At 39.0% G+C, this 17,028-nt stretch overlaps 1 pseudogene; it reads right to left on the reverse strand.

Moving 5' to 3' along the window:
• LOC109065849 overlaps positions 1-14,527 on the reverse strand; it is a 20,735-nt pseudogene extending 6,208 nt beyond the window's left edge.
• Between the last annotated feature and the right edge of the window lie 2,501 nt (positions 14,528-17,028).

Genomic DNA, 17,028 nt, shown 5'->3' on the forward strand with positions numbered 1-17,028 from the left:
ACACACTCACTTACACACCCTCACAGAATTCACACACACACATACACACTCAAATGAACTGGTTTGGCTACAGGCGATTAGTCGACAGACGTTTGAATTATTACTTGCTGCTACGAAGGAATATTTAATTTCTTTCTGCATTTTCGTTGGCGTAACTTTATCAAGGGCTTTTGTTCAAATTTTGAGGAGAAAATTAAACTGTTTGCATTCGTGATTATTTGTAATTTTGTTTTAGGGTTTGTGGAATTATGTTGAGTAATTTTTTTTGTATGTGTGATAGGGTGTGTTTTGCATTGCGCCCCTGTGATAATTAGAAGGTGGCCCTGTGATAATTAGAAGGCGGCCACAGCGACTGTAAAGTATTTAAACTGCTTGGTCATTGTCGGAAGCATCAGCGGAAGCGTTCATCCCTCCTTGTGTGAAGACCAACGAGTGTAAAGACCTGTGACTTTACCTGCACGACTTCACCGAGCAACGAAACTGGCAAGGCACTTAAGTATATTTTTGATCTTCCCTATACTAACTCTCCTTTTCTGTCCTCTCTTTTCCACCTCTTTTATGTGTTTCCAAAACATCCCGGTTGTCGTTGAAAACTGTATGATTTATCATTTGTAATTTGATTTGATGTTTTTAGGCTTTAAAGTGAGAACTGTAGTTTCAACAACGCTCTTTCTTTCTCTGTGGGTCTCTGGAATTGTCAGTCAGCTGTTAACAAAGCAGACTTCATTTCTGCTATTTCTTTAAATTCCACACACGCGTCTTGGACTTGACTGAGACCTGGATTTGTCCAGAAGGAAGACTCAGCAACCCCAGCTGCTCTCTCTAACATTTTTTTTCTTTCTCTCACACCCCCGTCAGGTTGGCTGAGGTGGGGGCATAGGTCTGCTGATTTCTAACAATTGGAAATACTCAACCCACTCTCCCCTATGCAATTATAACTTATTTGAATCTCATGTGATCACTGTAACAGCTCCTATAAAACTCCAGGTTGTGGTAATTTACCGCCTTCCTGGTAAAATTCTTTCCACCTTCCTAGAGGAGCTGGTTCAGCTGCAATTCTCATTCTCGGAGGAAGGCACTCCACTTTTAGTCTTTGGTGACTACAACATTCAACTGGAGAAGCCTTATGCTGCAGACTTCCATTCACTACTTGTTTCATTTGATCTCAAACGACTCACCACAAGCACCCACAAATCAGGCAACCAACTTGACTTAATTTACACACGCAATTGTATTGCAGATAACATTCTGGTAAAACCCCTACATATCTCTGATCATTTCTTCATTACATTTAAACTACATTTTGCCACCTGTGTGCCACCAACCCCTATTACCATTTATTTTAGACAACAAACCTATGCTCCCTTTCCCCTTCCCATCTTTCCTCTGTAGTATCCTCCTCTCTTTCCTCACCGACCCCATCTCTCATCTCTGGATGTGACATGCCGCAACTGACACTTTTATGCTCTACTTTAAACCCTCTTGATGATATTTTGTCCTCACAGGCTGCCTGTCTTTCAGGGTGGGCTTGGGGAAGGAGGAATCCAAAGCACATCAGCTGGTCACTGGGGTTCCCTCAAGGATCAGTTCTTGGACCCCTCCTCTTCTCCATATACTCGACATCACTGGGTCCCATCATACAGCACATGGTTTCTCCTACCATTGCTATGCTGATGACACACAGCTCTATCTTTCATTTCAACCAGATGATCCACGGTAGCTGCACGGATCTCAGGCTGCCTGGCGAACATCTCGGCATGATGAAAGAACATCACCTACAGCTCAACCTGGCAAAGACTGAGCTTCTTATCTTCCCTGCCATTACAACTCTACAGTATGATTTCTCCATCCAGCTAGGCTCATCGACAATTACCCCCATCAACTTCAGTCAGAAAATCTTTGGTGCAACCTTTGATGACCAGTTGACCTTCAAAGACCACACTGTAAAGACTGCTCGATCTTGCAGGTTTGCATTGCAAAACATCAGAAAGATCAGCCCTTTCTAACAGAGCCATGCTGCACACACTTCTTGTTCCATTGCCCTTGTCATTTCTAGGCTTGGACTACTGCAATCCTCTTCTGACTGGACTTCCATCAAGCACAATCACAACCTCTACAAATGATTCAGAATGCAACGGCACGACTGGTCTTCAACGAGCCCGAAAGATCCCATGTTACACCTCTCTTTATCTCCTCGCACTGGCTACCAGCTGCGGCTCGCATCAAGCTTAAGTTATTGATGCTTGTAAATAGAACAGCCACAGGCTCAGCACCCGCCTACTTCCACTCACTACTAGAATCTACATCCCCTCCAGAAGTCTGAGATCTGCTAGTGAGCGACGCCTCGTGGTACCATCACAGAGAGGCTCAAAATCACTTTCCAGAACATTCTCCTTCACCGTTCCTGGCTGGTGGAATGATCTTCCCACACCTATCCGGAATGCTGAATCCATGACATTTTTCTTGAGATTTCCTGGCTGGTGGAATGATATTAAAAAACCTATCCGGAATTATTCCTTCTCTTTCTAGCTTGTACTTATTTAAACAATGTCTAAAACTTGGTATCACAAGCACTTCCTGTGTCTGTTTGCCTCTTTGAGAAGAATCGCTTTATGTATCCCCCATTTGTAAGTCGCTTTGTATAAAAGCATCTGCTAAATGACTAAATGTAAATGTAAATAACCATATAGCCAAAATGAGTCAGAAAACTGAAATAAGAGGTTAAAATCAGATCAGGCACAGAAGAATTAAGCTCTGATAAAGCATTCCTGTTAATTTTTGTAACATTTTTATAGAATTTTAATGTTTTGTATAACAAAATAATTTCTGTATTCAGGTTTGAATGTAGTAATAATAATTCAAATCTGACGCTTCAAATCAACATTTAAAACAACAAAAAATATAAACCTTGACAAAAATAGTCTTTTAGAATGCCTTAATAAACATTTAAATCCACAACCTAATAAAAGTAAACAATTATGTATAAAAACAACAAGGGAATTCACAATCCTCTCTATAGAGTCCCATACAGGCTTCTAGTGGTTACACCACGAAATTACAGGTTTCTCTTTCTTTGCTCTCACCAGGAGGTGCTATTCTGCCTTCAAAAACTTTATTTAAAGTCATAGTCTCTATTTTAATCTGAAATGCTGCATTAATTGAAAAATAATTGTAAAAAAATAAAAAAATAAATGTTTGTACTATTTTCAATGGGAGAAATGTATCATAATTATTGCATAAATATTAATCAGTACCATGAAATTCTCTCAAAATACAAAAGAAAAAATTATTATTGAACAAAAATATATTAGATTGATTTTACTGAAGAAGAAAAAAAAAAGTTACATTTCAGGTGTCCGGTCACATTTGACCGTGAAGACCATGAGTGTGACTCCCAAATGAGGAGCGCACAAGGGTTAAATGTTTTAATCCCGTGTGGTAAATGGGCTTTGATGAACATCAGTAAAGGTGAGAGTGAAGCACAGACCTGTGAAGAGCCGCCTGTCCTCGTCAGAGCCGTCGGAGCGCACACACTGACGAGACGAGCAGATGCTTTCACCGGCGAAGCAGGAGCAGCGCTGACAGTCGACCCGGAACGACACGCCGTGACCTGAACCGGAACACAGATGAGCGGTCAACACTGTGAGGACCAGCTGAATCAAACATTCACTTCTGGGTCTAATTCATATGTAATATAGGATATAACAAGGCTGCCTCTTCCTTTAACATAGCTGAAGTGATGCGGAGCTAACAGCTCAACAAACTACAGTTTCAGAGCAGTTTGGGCCTTTTTTTGTCCTTCACTTTACTGAGAATGAAAAATTTTTATTTTTATATATATATATATAAATATATATATATATATCTATAATATATATATATCTATATCAGATATAGTTTTATATTCCCCTGTAAGTTATACGAGTAAGAATATAGCAGTCTACACATTAGTTTCATAAGAGTACAGTAAGGATCTTTCCAGGCAGCCCTGCTGGACACGACTATAAAGCACAGCACATCTGTCTCAGATGAACCCAAGATGACCGAGCGCTTCAGAAGTGGAGTAAAAATAAACATGAAAGAAAAGACAATAAACTCATTCAGGTTCAAAACGACAGGCATAAAAATGAGCTGTTTACAAAAAACACTTACTAATAAAAGGTAGAACAAAAGAAACAAAAACTTTTAGCATTTATTCTAATTCTTAAGGTTTTATGTAATAGTTTTTCTATAATTTGACATATTTCCTGTTAGAGTGTTTGTGTTGTTTAAAACATATTGGAGACAACTCTTAATATCCATCCACTGAGAATTCCGATTTCATTTGTTATTAATGCAACACTCCACCAATAGATGGCGGTATTCTCATTAAAAGCATCACATTTCCATTGCCTTGATTGCTCTTATGTTAAGCTAATAGTTAATTAAATAAAAATGAACAAACCAATGTCGGTGTCTGTTGTTATGCACCCTTAATATGTGAAATACACCTCGTTCCAGCAGTAAGTGCTGAACATGTGTTGCTGTGAATAACAGAGCTGTATTGTAAGCACATCTCACTCTTGCGCTGTCCTCCTATGAGGCAGATCTTGCTGGTGTCGAAGCAGGGCATTTCAGCGCAGTTCTCCAGACGTCCGCTCTGACCGCAGGTGCACACCTCGTAACAGCCCACCTGACCGCTCCTAGTGGGCACCTGGATCCGGCCGTCCACCGGCACCAGGAACTCTGACGCTTCCCCCAGCTTACAGCCTAGAGACATGATGAAACAGTTTCTCATGATAACACAATCCTAATGCACTGTGTGTCAGTGTCCTGCATGCACAGAACACACGGATGAGCTACATTTGACAAAATGTGCCGTTCACAACAGAGAACACAACGCTGGGCATCCCACAATGCACTTCGCTCGACTTCACCTTTAGTGTTGTGATGAATCTATTTCTTAACCCAGTATTTGAATGGACTATCAAAAGTTCAAACATAAATAAATAAATAAATAAAGTTTTTTAAAGTTTTTACTTATAGTTTACTTTTTTTTTTCGGTATCTATCAAAAGTTTTAAAACAAAACAACAAAAGATGTTTTAAAACCAAACCAAACAAAACCAATAAAACAAAACTAAAAAAGATGTTTTAAAAAAAAAGAAAAAAAAAAAAAAATAAAAAATATATATATATATATATTCAGATAAAAATGTTATGTAATTTTAAGTAAAAATGAACAAAAGAAAAAAAGAAAACAAAAACAAAACAAAACCAAACCAAATAAAACAAGAACAAAAAACACAAAACCAAACAGAATACACACACACACACAAAACATTTAAAATCTCCTTGTTGATTATTTGATTGGAAACTAACTAAATGTTTTAAAACCAAACCAAACAAAAACATTTCAGGTACACTGGACCATTTATTGGCAGTCACCTCAATGTCAAAGTGAGGCCCAACTGGCCTGAATTCACTGTACTTTAAGTAGTAAGTAGTATGCAGTATTCAGTAAGCAGTACTCTATTACTCCATTCTGAATAAAGGTCCATGTTTTATCACACTTTGAGCTGATGAGTGAAGAGTGTGTGGTGTGTACCGGGGACACAGAAGTAGGGCAGGCAGTCGTGTCCGGGGTGGCAGCCCTTCCTGTTGACCTCACAGAGATGGTTGCTGGGACAGGGGCTGGGGTTGCAGGGGTGGATGACTTCTTCAATGATGTTCTGGAAGGGGCTGGGAGCTGTGGAAAGCGTAATGGCATGAGTGACATCCGTGAGCACCGAGCACAGCGCTGAGCGCAGCGGAGGAGCGCACACTCACTCAGGTATCTGTGGAGAGGGATGCAGCGCTCCGGCTCGTCCGTGGCAGACAGCAGGTCACAGATGCGCTCGGGCGTCTGGCCCTCGAGGAAGCGCTTGCCATCGCCACACTGGCTCAGGATATCCACACAGTCTGACCTGAGGAGACACGCATTCCGTCACCTCTCCTGAGCTTCATGCTCTCTTCACTCAGTCAACTAAACATACAGTTATCACCATCCTCTAATTCTAATGTCATCTTAACCTGAAGGTAATGTAGTGTTCATTTGTGTATTGTTGTGACAATGGTATTAAACTGGGGCTTTTGTGTTATTGCAGTGTAATTTTAACATAAACCTGGTGGTCATTTAGTGATTTATTTTAAGCAAAGAATTATTACGAACTCTGAATTGCAAGAAAAAAAAGTCAGAATTGTGAGAATGACCTTTTTTTAAACTTTTTTTTTTTTCAAACTCATAATCCTAAGGAAAAAGGGTCAGAATTGTGATATACTGTATAAACTCAGAATGGCAGGATATGAAATCAGAATTACGAGATAAAACTGACAAATATATTTCCTATCTTTTTATCCTGTGGCAGATGCAGGCTTCCTCTGACAGTGTTAATAAACTGTCACATCATGTTAATATGTGTTCAGTGTTCTAAAACATCAAAACAAGTTTTAAACCATTCCAGAAAGAGCACTCTAATTCTTTTAACTATACTATGGATACCTAAAAATGAAAATCACGGTACACTTCACAAGAGAGGCCTTCAAAGCATCGTAACCCATCACACGCCAGCTGTGCCAATCTCTGTTTTACTTCTATATATATATGACTTTTTCATTCTTTAGAGAGGCAGCATAAATGCTCTGCAATAACTGACCTCAAGCATCAAAAATAAACAGAAAAAAAAAGTGATGACATATTTAATTCATTTTTTTTTTTATAAACTACATCTAACAAACCACATGATGTGCAATTGATTGACTCATATAGAATCAAGTCTGAGTAATTAATTTGGGAATCGGACTACAGTTCTTGAGCTGTAAGAACTGACTCATAAGAGTCATTCGTTTGGGAATCAAACAGCACTCACTAGTAGAGTTATTTAGCTCTCGTGGTGTGATGTGACCTGGACGTGTTTTACCCATCAGTACAGCAGATGATGAGGGTGAGGGTGAGGATGAAGGCTGACCTGCAGATGACGCTTCCTCTGGACTTGCTGTAGCAGGGTTTGATCTGCAGCGCACAGGCCACGGCCTTCCACATGTCCGGCTGACACCTCCTGATGTCCAGCACTGGGATGTTCATGAAGGGCATCTTGATGCTTCCGTTGGACCAGAGTCTGAAGTCGCTCATGGCACCCTGGTCTGACTGCACGTTACAGCTGCGAAACAGCTCCGTTGGCCTGAGAACACAAAAACAGTGAGCTGAGATGATGAAGAAAGCGTCTGATTGACAATATATCAGACTCCCAGAGCAACAGCGCAGACAAAACCTGCTAAACTGCACACTATTATTCTCCACAGAAGCAGTGAATGGTGCTCAAAGCACCGCAGCCTTTAAAAAAGAATATAACAATCAGTCTGTTTCTAATATACAGCCGACTCAAACTGCTTTGTGGAATTGCCTTCTTACTGCATCCCAGAAGGCCATTGTTCACTAGCAACCGCATCCCGACAAAGCTTTGGGAAGAGGGACTTCCTCAGGAAACCTGAAGCCGAGAGCAGCTTTTATTCCTTCTAATGATCCGCTCTTTTTATAGAGCTCAGTGTGAGACGGGATGATGGTAGAGCTGAGGTTTCTGCATGTGGTCTGAAGCTGAGTCCTGGTCATTTGAAGCTTTGTTTACAGCTTTTTGGTTTGGGTGTGGTGGTGATGGGCTGATTTGTGACAGGAAATAAAAGAAAACCTCGACCAAAACGCAAAACTCTCTTTGCTGGATTTATATGAACTTTCTATTCATCTGTGAATCCTGAAAAATAAAATGCATCACAGTTTTTCACAAAAATATTGTGGCAGCACAACTGTTTTCAACACTGATAATAATCAGAAATGTATTTGAGTATATTTTATAAAAAAAAAAAAAAACAAAAAAAAACCTTCACTCAACCTAAACAAGTGTGTGTGTGTGTGTGTGTGGTGTGTGTGTGTGCTGTGTGTGGTGTGTGAGAGAGAGAGAGTGAATGTGTGTGTGTGTGTGGTGTGTGAGTGTGTTTGTGTTCATTTCATTCAGTCATATAAATAAATACCACATCAGTCAGTGTCAGGGATGAGCTGGTGTGGTCAGGATGAGGTTGTGTGTGGATCTGTCTGTCTGGGTTATATACTGCGCAGGGTGACCAGCAGACCTGCTGTGATGTGCTTCAGGGTAAGTATACATCACTGCAGCACACTTTGTGAAGCACACTTGACGCTCCGCTTTCTTCCCTATTTACCTTCAGCGCTCTTTGAAATCTGCAGGATCCAATCATCAGAGGAATCATTGAGAGAGGCTGTTTGCATGGGCTGTTTTCCTGTGATCATATTCATTATTATTATTATCAGCCAAAGAAAATAAAACTCAGAACATTTCAGACTGAACTGGATTCCTTCCTCAGCCTGCAATCACAGCCACTTTTGAGCGAATTTATAAAAAATTTCAATCAGAACTACTTTTATTTGTATTTTTTATATATAACTAATATTTTAGGTCTCATTTTCTATGGATAATATAATATAAGTTATCTATTCTCTGAATAACATTCTTAAAACATTAGAAATAAATGGTTATTTAAATGTCTTTCATGGATTTTTTTTTTTTCCTGAAAAATTAGAGTAGAATGTTCGTCTAACATTTTTAAATGTTACTACTTGTTCAGAGAACAACATTCTCAAAATGATCAATGGAACATTCCCTTAATGTTTTTACTAATGTGCGCTTAAACCAGAAAAAACATTTTTAAAGCCTTTTACAAACTGGATGTTTTGAACGTTAAGATAACATTCAGAAATAACATTTTTCATAACCATTTGGGAGCGTCAGCAAAACATCCATCATTGTGTTACTTTGATTAGGATGACTATGCTGGGATGTTGATACATGGTGTTCTAAGATGCTTTTAGTGTTTCAGAACACTGTGTGTGTGTGTGTGTGTGTGTGTGTGTGTGTGTGTGTGTGTGTGTGTGTGTGTGTGTGTGTGTGTGTGTGTGTGTGTGTGTGTGTGTGTGTGTGTGTGTGTGTGTGTGTGTGTGTTAGCAGCTCTCGTCTGCTTTGATCATGTGATGCATTAGCCATCCCTTAGCTATGACAGAGGGTCAGTGTGAGTTTAAGTGTCTCGGGTCAACCAAACTCTGTTTACTCAGCATTAAATGATTCTGTTTTTCCATACATCTCTCAAAATCTCAGCCACCTCTAGCCACCAGCTGTAATTGGATTCAAAAGTCATGAAAAACCCTCCAAACCCCCTCAGGAGGTCTGCACATTCACCGCGAGCCTCATTTGGATGTCTCACAGTGTTCTGAAGAAATGCCATTTCATCATCTAACGAGGCTTGTTATGACACTTCCACAAACTCGTAGAGTCACACTCGCTGTTTTACAGGCCTGAATCTCTCTTTCCTAAGATCTCAACGCTTGAGTAGCACTCGTGGGATCGACTGCCGGCACTGAGGAACCCAAGAGATCCAAGCGTCTTGTCTTGACCTGAAAAACAGTGCTGGACTACTTCTGTCATCATAAATCATGCTGTCTACATCTGTAAACCCACAGAGAAAACACACAGGCCAGAGAAACCCAACAATACGCCTGCTGGATAATTTCATTTTTCCATGAAACACAGTCATCGTGTTCAGTTTACATAACTGCATCCAAACTTATGAACCCAGTTAACCCCTGTCTATATGTCCAGATATATTATATAGACCATCAGCAGAGCATACAAATACTACCAGTTGGTAGATGAGGATATATGTCAATTAAATATATTTTTCTGCACATCAGTCCAATAAATGAGAAGTTGTAACACAATGTCGGTTACTCTATAATGAAAAGAGCCGTCAAAACAAAAACATCTCTTACACAGCACAGTGGTGTTTCCTCCTGAATGAATCATCTGGTAATTCAATGATTCAATGACTCAATTTCTATAGAGTTTTGATCCTGACTCTGTTGAGTGTAAATTATCAATGACTCACTTTAGTGTTGGTATTGTTAATTGTATCCTTAAGTTACAATTATTAAAAAATCATTTTTTTTAATTGAAATAAAGTTGAAATTAATTTTTTTTTTTTTAAAACTTAAACTTCAATAACTTCAATAAATAAATGTTATCTTGGGCAATTAACTGAAATAAAATACATTTAAGCTGAGCTACTAGATTAAAAAAAAAAAAAAGTTAAATTTAACAAAATTACTAAAAATTTAATGAAAACTGAAAAATCTATAAATAATAAGCGTATTCAAAATGCTAATAAACACTACAATAGTACACATACACAATACTAAAATAACTGACTCACTTGTTTGGTTCCTGAATGAACCCCGTTGTTTTGAATGAATCAGTTTGAATGAATGAATCACTAAGATGACGCACTCATTGTTTACAGTCGCTCTACAGTGTTAAAATGTAACCGATCTCATGCACAGATGGACAGACAGAAGCAGTGGAAAGTCCTGGTGCTGGTAGAACTGTATATCAGCACTCTTGGTAGCAGTCAGATTCGAGGATGGGAACCAGTGCTTGTATAAGGAGATTTATAGTTAGAAAGTGTCTCTAACCTGTTTGTTGAAGTTGGTGCAGTAGCTGAGGTCTTTGCAGCCCAACTGGCATGGCTCCCTGACGTCGGCCAAGCAGGTGATGAGGTCCATCTCAGCCGGGTTGTATTCACAATGCTGGTCGAACTCCTGCCACGTCTGAGTGCCCCAGTTGGTGCTGATCTCCAAGCACATGTTCCTAACAAACAGTGAAGATACGGACACATTCAGTCTCAGAGCGACGCCGTTAGCCTTCAGACGGCTCGCTGCTGACCTGCAGTGGGATGTGTTGGCTTTAACAGCAGCAGTGCAGTTTGGCGTAGTCCATCTTGGCGATCGGGGGTGTTTCGGGGTCACTTATGGTGGGCGGGTGTGCGCTTCCCAAGAAGCACTGCCACAGCGGGTCCTGCGGGAGCGGCTGACTGCCACACTCACTGATCGAAAAAAAAAAAGAGACCGTCCATGATCTCCTGCTCGGTGCTCATGGTGTGAAGAATACGCTTACAGGCCGTCTGACAGTGAGCCTCCTCCGCCCGGTCACAGCAGTACAGACCTGAGCACAGCACACGGCATTCTGGGTAAGTGAGTCACTTCCTGAATCAGTTCAAACCGTCAGATTCAAAACCTGGCACTGTTCATGTTTAACATGTGTAGAAAGCATGATCATGGTTACCTAGATCTTATTCTGTTGTAGTTTGAAGTTAATCTACATGGTGGCTGCTTCTGAATCGGTTGAGTGAATCATTCAATGACTCACTCTAGGGCTGGTATTGTTTGACTAAAACTAAAATGATATATTTTTCAATAACTGAGATAAAGTTAACATAATAGAATAGGAATACTGGCTTGGCAACTAACTGAAATATTCACTGATCTATGTTTAACTAGACTAGCTTTTACACTGTTTTCGTTTTTAGTTCATCTATATGTAGGTTCCTGATTTCAGAGCAAATAAATAACTATTGAAAAATATATTCAATGTTGTGGTAATTTTATATTGTTGTGAACGTTTTTAAGCTAATTGGAAGCAGTCCAACTCTTGTGGTTCCTTAAATGATTCTTTATTTTATGTTTTTGCATATGTGACAATAAACAATGGCTAGCACGCGTCTTACACCCAACGCCTCAGCAAGCATCACATGAGATCTCTCCTTTGCCGTCTCCTTTTCTTTACATATATGTAGTTGCCAATTATCAAACTAGGTTAAAAACATGAATTATTCATGAGGTCAGGACATCAGCTGGACTGCAAATAATTAAAACAAAAATCTTTAATGTAATACACAGAGCATTAGAACTGTCTCAAAGAGATGAACCTAATTTTTTCATACTTAATTCCAATTTTCATACTTGATCTAGGCACTAAAAAGTATTTGACCAAAAATAAAGTAAAAACAGTGAAATATTATTATGATTTCATATAACTCTTTTCTGTGTGAATCTTGTGTTAAACTGTAATTTATTTTCTGTTGATGTGCAGCTGCTGTATTTTCAGCATCATTACTAGCCAGTCTTCAGTGTCATTGTCACATGATCTTCAGAAATCATTATAATATGATGATTTGCTTGCTCAAGAAACATTTCTGATTATTATCCAATGTTGAAACACAGTTGTGCTGCACAATATTTTTGTGTGGAAACTGTGATACATTTTATTTTTTCAAGCGATTCACAGATGAAACAGAAAGTTCAAAGAACAGCATTTATCTGAAATAGAAATCTTTTTCTAACATTATAAATGTCCTTTACTGACACTTTCTGATCAATTTAACGTGTGTCCTTGATTAATAAAAGTATTTATTTTCTTTGAAAACTTATTTTTTGGCATATATATTAGCACTGACCTCATCAAATACTTATTAATATGTTTATATCATTGGCGTTTCCTCTGAGGAGAGAGGCAGTGCCTCCTCGAAAAACTTGGATGAGAAAAAAAATTTGTATTACAATAATAAAAAATAGCAACCCCCTCCTCCGTTCAGAAACAGCACTGCACTGGTTTATATGCACATGTTACCAAAGCTAAAAGTATTACCTTAAAAAGTAGTACTGCTTAACTGTGACATCTCATTCATACATTTAAAAACTTCTACTTCACATTTTATTCCCCAAACTGAAAATAGTTGAAATAGAACCATTAGAAACACATCAGGAGCTGTGGTGGAATTATATTAGCATTTACCATAAAAAACAAAGGTTCTTTAATGGCTTTTAGGTTCAGCAATATGGAAGCAGATTAGTCTCAAATATAATTCACGCAAAAAAAACACCCACGATCCACACATGCGTAGACAATTTCACATGCATGAAACCTAATTCACGTACACACACAACAAAAAATTCACGTGCGTGAAAAAATATATAATATTCACAAAAAAAAGCAATTCACATGCGCAAAAATAAAAATCTATATATTCATAAAATACATTCACAAATGCAAAACACAATTCGTAGATATACAACTGTGCACAAAAGACCTTTGAATGTTTAAAATGTACGAGTGTCTGAATGTACAAATCGTCATTTACTACGAATCAACTCGGATTTGTGTTGTGTGTTTTTGAGACTTTCCTGGCAGAGCTCTCTTCCCACGTGGGTCTGTCGTACTCTTTAGCCAATCAGATGCGAGCTTACCATTCAAACAATCATATCATAAGCCACTGAGAGTGCATTCAAGGAGCACGATTCTGCGCACCTTTTGCGCAATATGGATTAATTAGAACGGAAATTAAGCCTTTACATCAGTAATCCCATCGACAGTAAAAAGAAATGGACACAGCGACCCAATTGGAACTCAATTGAGACAAGTGAAAGCCCATTTTTAGTGATTTTTAGAACTTTCCGTTTCTGATGCGCAGACTCAAACTAAGCTTGATGACGTCAGCAACCTGTTCTGACAGATGTTAAATCTTCTAGTACTGTGCGTGCAAACTGCCATCGTTAATCTTGCAGAGATGGTGAGCTTTGAGCGGGGAGTTCTTTGGCGTGAGTGAGCAGGAGTAAGTATTCTGATTAATTATTTTGGTATAGTATTTTAAAATTGTAACGCACGGGCTTCTATGGGCTTCTCTCTTGACGTCTCCCCGATTGCCTGCGAGCTTCTGAATGCACTCTCAGTGGCTTATGAATATGATTGGTTGAATGGTAAGCTCGCATCTGATTGGCTAAAGAGGTACGACAGACCCATGTGGGAAGAGAGCTCTGCCAGGAAAGTCTCAAAAAACACACACACACAAATCCAGTGGATTCGTAGTAAATGAGGATTTGTACATTCAGACCCTCGTACATTTTAAACATTCAAAGGTTTTTGTGCACAGTTGTATATCTACGAATTGTGTTTTGCATTTGTGAAATGTATTTTATGAATATATAATTTTATTTTGCGTATGTGAATTGCTTTTTTGGAATATATTTTTTTTTTCACGCACGTGAATTTTTTTTTTTTGTACGTGAATTAGGTTTCATGCATGTGAAATTGTGCTACGCATGTGTGACTCGTGTTTTTTTTGGTGACGTTATATTTGAGACTAATCTGCTTCCATACAGCAAAGACTCATATCAGGTTCTTATGCACTGTGAAAAATATTGTAAATAAAAGATTTTTTAGAAGCCAATACTGTTTCAGTCTTTTTTTACTCGTTTAATTGATGTGTTTACTTGCCATTTCTTTGTAATTCTGAGTGAAATGTACTATCAGGTGCTCTTACTGTCGAGGGGGCTGCGGATGGGGATTAGGAATTTGGTGTAGTTGGCCACGCAGCCGATGAGCAGGAAGGAGGACTGAGCTCTGGCAGTACTCTTGAACCTCTTTGACCAGCGTTGATCTGGGAGATCTGGTCGGCGACGAGTCTGTGCGGAAGATGGCCTGACAGTATTCACGGCAGTTTGTGTCGTCCCTGCATAACGGCAGCGGCATACTGAGCCCACTGGACACACCACAGAACACACACACACACACACCCTTACCACCACATGTCACAGAGCACTGACTCAATCGAATCATTTCTATATCTGATCATGCAGTCTGCCACTGGTTTAATAACGGCTGTCAGATGTGCAGGGAGGTCTGGGAGTTTGTCTTCAGGGCAGCGCTCTACTAATGAACACAGATAAGCGCTTTCGTTCGTTCCTGAGATCGGCCGAGCGCAGGCTAAAGGTCGTGACCTTGCCTCCCAGGGCACAGAATCAACTCCAGCTCATTTCCTTTCCATTGCAGGCCAGAGACTGGAGACGTGATGTCATCAAACAAGGAAGTCAGTCTCTGAGGACCGAATCACATAAATGACCTCAGACGGACTGATAACCGAAGACCTTTTCATGCAGCTTTGCTTACTTTCTTTCATTTTTGGTGATACATTGCTGTAGAGGTTTTTCTGCAACGAGAGAAATAATAACAATTAAAATATTGCATTATCGTTTATGAAAAATTCATATCACAAAGAGACAAATACACTTTATTGTTATATGTATAATTACTTTTTTAATTCTTATTATTTCATGCTTTTTTTTATTTATTTTTTTATTTAATTATATCTCACACAAAGCTGCTGTATGGTTTGCAGGAGAGGTGTGCACTGTCCCTTTAAAGACAAGCCATTTTAACTTTAGCCTTTCAAAATTGTGTAATACGGTACCACTACCATTAAAATGTATTATTTTTTTTAAATTAATTTTACATTAACACTTAAAGACATTAAACGTTAAAACTTAAAGAAATTTATAATAGTACAGCAGATTTCTATTTCAAATAAATGCTGTTTCTTTTGAACTTTCTGTTCATCTGTCAATCCTGAAAAATAAAATAGCATCAGTTTCCACAAAAATATTGTTGCAGCAACACACTGTTTTCAACATTGACAATAATCAGAATGTTTCTTGAGCAGCAAATCATCTCATATTAGAATGATTTCTGAAGAGCATGTGACACTGAAGACTGGAGTGAGTAAGTAATGATGCTGAAAATACAGCTTGCGCATCACAGAAATAAATTACAGTTTAACAGAGATTCACATAGAAAACAGCTGTTTTAAATCACAATAATATTTAATTTTTTTTTTGTATTTTTTAAATGCAGCTTTGGTGAGCAGAAGAAACTCCTTTAGGATCTTTTGAATGGTGGTGTGGTAATTAGAACTAAGGCACATAAAAGGCTCTGTATTTCCCTGACAGCAGCTCTGAGGCGATGCAAGCATCAGAAGCATCTATTCTAATGCTATGTAAAGGCTTGGATGGTTTTTTCACGTGCATTAGAGTTGAGCCGCGCTGAAGTATGCGTAAGTTTGCACAACGGAATTCTCAGAAAACCAAGGGCCACAAGATGAAGAGCTGAAGTTGGTGTTGAGAGCATCCAAAGCAAACATTGTGCCGATGGTCTGCGTGTTGTCGGATCGTCAAGAGTCTGACCGATGGAGAACGCCATCCGATCTACTAAGCATTTCTATCGGGGAATCGTTACTCTTTTATAACTCTTAGCCAGCAGAATTCGCCAGATTTATTGGACTGTACTGTGGCGACATGCATGTCCAGCTAGTAGGGAAAGGAAAAAAAAAATTATATTTTCCATTGCTCAACACTAAACCAAACCACCTCCTAAAGGGTTTTGGGCGTGGTGCTAGACAAGAAGGCTTTAAATGAAACAAAACACAAATCAAGCGTGAGTCCCATTTAAGAACTGCGAGCCGCGCGGCCAACAAACCACAAGCAGTGTCCGGTCATATCGGGCTCTTTGATGAAGGACAGAGAACCTCCCAGGAGTCTGCCTGCTTTCATCTCATGCATCTCAGAGTCTGTGTGTGAAACAGATTAGACCAGCGCTTCTGCAGGATATATGGGTTTGGCAGGGAAACTGTGTATGTTGGTTGCTAAGTTGTTTGAAGTATCTGGTCCATACTGGCCTCAGAACACCCCGCTCTATGATCTTCTGGTTTAAATCTGGACTCCGACGTATCAGTCTTAATCACCAGGCTTATTACTGAGAAGTATACACCTAAAACTGTTCCAAGCAGGAATAGAGATGGCAATAAAGTCAAACATAAATATTGAGGATGCCAAATTAAATCATTAATAATTAAACAAAGAAAACAACATTTAAAATGTCAAAAAATAAAAACAAAAACTAAAACTACGAAACAAGCTCAAGTTAAATAAAATAATCAGTGGACTGCAAATAATGCTAAAAACCACTGGTGCTATCACTTGACTCTCATTTGGTTTTCCTAAGCAAAAATGACGGTCTGTTTAAAAATATAAAATAGGATACAGTAATATTCATACCCACATAATGGATTCAATCTTCTTTCAGTTATCACAGGTCTCGTATTTCCTTTAGGAACTGATTTGATTTGAGCTTAAAACTCCGTTTTAAAAGGAATGCTTTTCCACATCCGGAGGTCTAGCTCAGATCAGCGAGGCCTACAATCAATCAGTACTACATAAGCGCGATGCCGCTTTTCTGGTCTCTTGGTCTTTTGACCAAAAAACACCACAGTGTAACAAGGTGTGGGG

The sequence above is a fragment of the Cyprinus carpio genome, unplaced genomic scaffold, assembly GCF_018340385.1.
Source record: "Cyprinus carpio isolate SPL01 unplaced genomic scaffold, ASM1834038v1 S000000744, whole genome shotgun sequence".
Lineage (NCBI taxonomy): Eukaryota > Metazoa > Chordata > Actinopteri > Cypriniformes > Cyprinidae > Cyprinus > Cyprinus carpio.